Genomic DNA, 3,330 nt, shown 5'->3' on the forward strand with positions numbered 1-3,330 from the left:
TTTTTCCCCTCTTCCGGCATCTCGATCCTTGTCGGCCTGCCGTTCATGCCATTACAATATTTTTCGTGGTTCTCGAGCAAGTCTGCTCTTGTGAAACCGGTCAAGCACAACATGCAAAAGTGTTTTGCAGTACGATGTTTGCTCTGATCAAAGAGTAAAGCGCTTACTTTTTTTACAAAACAATAGTGCTGAATTTCGCCTGACTCAATTAACATAAGGTTAATACGAGGAATGGTTTTTTCTTTTATGCTTATTCTTTGTACAATCACAAGATTGTCTTCCCAGCCGAACACATTTATTGCAATGTTGCTGTTTTGCGCCTCAAGCTTGTCAATCTGTTTTACAGGTGTTGGAAAGACAATTCCTTCATAGTTGACTCCGTCGTTAACAGGGTATTTGCTTGTTCTTTGTGGATTTTTCCCATCACTTGGTGGAAATAAAGCAGCTCTCAAAGCCCACTTCAAACATTCGTTATCCCTGTTTTGCACGTTAATAATTGCTTTCTTTTTTGCCAAATTGGCTGGGAGAGGTAAGTACGTTCCTCCGCGCAATGGCTGATAGTGTGCAACATTTACGTACGCAACAGTTATTCTTTCAAAAACCCACCCTGAGCCACGCTCTGACCAAGCCTCAATTTGTCCCTTTGATCTTTCAATAAATCTTTCAAACTCTTGTTTTATCTGATTTTTATTGTGTTCGTTAAAAACGTGCGGTTGTTTTTCTTTAAAATAATGCTCCATCTCTTGTGTTACACCAGTCACAAAATTTTCTTTTGTGAACATTATTTTTATTTCAAAACTTACTTTTGCGCTTTTCAAATCTCTTATTTCATTCTTTACCAAATCAACAAACTTTGATTTTGTTTTCTTTTGAAAGACAAAAAGGTCTTTGCTGGCCTGGTCACCATCTGGTATGGTCATTTTCCACACGCGTAGCCATTCGTTTAAATCGGATTGGACCAATAAAAAGTTATTGTTCCATTGTGGATTTCTTTGAAATTCGCGTATTTCTCTCAAGAGTGCTTGCAAAACTTCTTGCGAATAACTTGCAGCAGTCATCTTGGTTGATATACCCAATGGAAGCATTTGTTCAATAGGAATTATTTCTGGCACAGCAATTAAGCTTGATATTTGTGAGCGCTCAAGCCGCAGAGATTTTGGGTGCCGCTCGCGATTTTTGTACACACATATACGGTGGGGGGTTTTGGACACTAATTGAGACAAGGAGCGAGGCGAGCCCGGGTGAGCCGAGCGAGTTGTCTCGATTAGTGCCAAAACCCCCACCTTATATGTGTGTTGTATCGTGTTTTAGCTATAAAAATTCACCGTACCTTCACTAAGGCTGCCGTGAAAATTTATCGATGAGTGTTTGTTTCCTTTCGCCTAGGTTTCAGCTGGCGATCTCTTACGCATCGTTGAATATTTTTTCTGAAACTGTTCACAAAAGTCTCTCCGTTGCACGGGTCAAGCATCTTCGCCGATCGAAGGAGAAAACTACTTCGTGTAAGAAGACATCAGAGTCTCCTGTCCGGTCCTCGTCGCTGATTGGCCACAAAAATATTTTTGTGGCCAATCAGGAGGAAGGAGTTCAAACGCTTCTGGAACTGGTTCGGTAAGACAAAGTGCCCAGGGGCTGTTACGCTCTATGTTGTAAACTTTCGCCCGAAAATCGCGTTGTCCCGATAAGCTGCCCGTCGCCCCCACTAACTGCCCCTGGGTCTCCGAGGATGCAGATTTTACCATTCGCCACCCCTTTAAGTGATTGCGCCAACTTTGGACAAAACGTGGAATGGGGTCAGCCTCTCTGGAACCATTCGTAGTGACAAGTGCTTTTAAATAAGCTTGTACTCTAAGGAGAAACGTTATATAGTTTCCTGAAGCCCTTAGTTCCCAACAATCTGTTGTACTTCTCAAAGTGTCCTTTATGTGTTTAGACATAGATGAATGTGCGGCTAATAAGCATGATTGTGCTGCTGAAGCTGTCTGTACAAACACCGCAGGCTCATTCATTTGCACTTGTCTTGACGGATACCAAGGAAATGGCAAAACTTGTCAAGGTACAGAAATAAACAAATAACTTAGGCTAACACTCACTTATGGATCAATAATTTCAATAGTTGATTTCATTACTTAACTTCATTCGAGCCGCACTTTTCCTTTATATGAATTGCGACATAGAAATAGTGATTCCTGGAATGCATTTTCTAAATATTTTCCAATAGATAAAGATGAATGCTCAACAAACGAACACAACTGTAACTCAGCTGAGGCGTGTGTGAACACCATTGGTAGTTTCACGTGTTCTTGTACTGAGGACGAAATTCAGGATGGGGACACATGCGTTGGTATAAAACTTCTCTTCCTCTAAAACTAATTGATAAAAGATATGGCTTACAAAGAAAATCCGGGACAGACCTAAGTTGTCCGGTGGTCGTGGTAAAGGTTTATAGCAAAACTGATTTGTTTCCTAATATTTCAGTAATAGGTTTCCAGTATGGCTATTCAGACCCTGTTTCTTGCTATGTGTTTGGTAAATTAAAGCCCGTAACTAAACAGCAACGCAAGTAGACGCAAGTTAAAAACTTGCGTCCATTTGCGTCTCCGTTTGGCCAGGACTTGTGTGAAGTTCATTGACTTGCGTACACTTGCGTTTACTTGCGTTCACTTTAGTCGAGACCAAATTTGCACTAAAGTTAACGCAATTTTTTCACCGTTTGGTCACCCATCTTAAGTGGAAGTATTATGCAGCTAACTTAAAATACTGAATTGCACCATACTGAATTGCTTTCTGCAAACTTGCGTGCACTTGCGACTAAACTTGCGTGTCCGTTTAACCACTCGACGCAAGTCTATACGCAAGTTGAACTTGCGACGACTTACATCAACTTGCGTTATCGTTTGGCCAGTACTTAAGGACGTTCGCGCGAAAATCTCCCTACATTGCAATTTTTCTTAAACTTTCACCACTGCTAGTTTACAAGTTACTTATGTCAGAAATGCAAAAAAAATTGGGGGTCTCCGAATTCGTTTTCGAGATATGATATCTGAAAGAAGGCGCTTATTGGGATAAATTGATTTCGTCACTCGATATGACCACTGCGGCTTCTAGAAACAAAATGATTTAAATGAATTGATGCAGGCCAACTTCCTTTGTCCCAATTTATTTGAGTGGGTCTTTTCAATAAATATATTTCACTTTTAAAGTCCCTTAGAGTAAACCTTGTCTTTAACAATTGGATTTGCAAATGTTCAAACAGCAAAATGCTGCAAAAATTTGACTGATTCGATCGCGCGTTAGAAGAGAAAATGAAAAAATAATAAACTTCTAACG

This window comes from Oculina patagonica, chromosome 1, assembly GCF_052425735.1.
Source record: "Oculina patagonica isolate OP01 chromosome 1, crgOcupat, whole genome shotgun sequence".
NCBI classification, from domain to species: Eukaryota; Metazoa; Cnidaria; class Anthozoa; order Scleractinia; family Oculinidae; genus Oculina; species Oculina patagonica.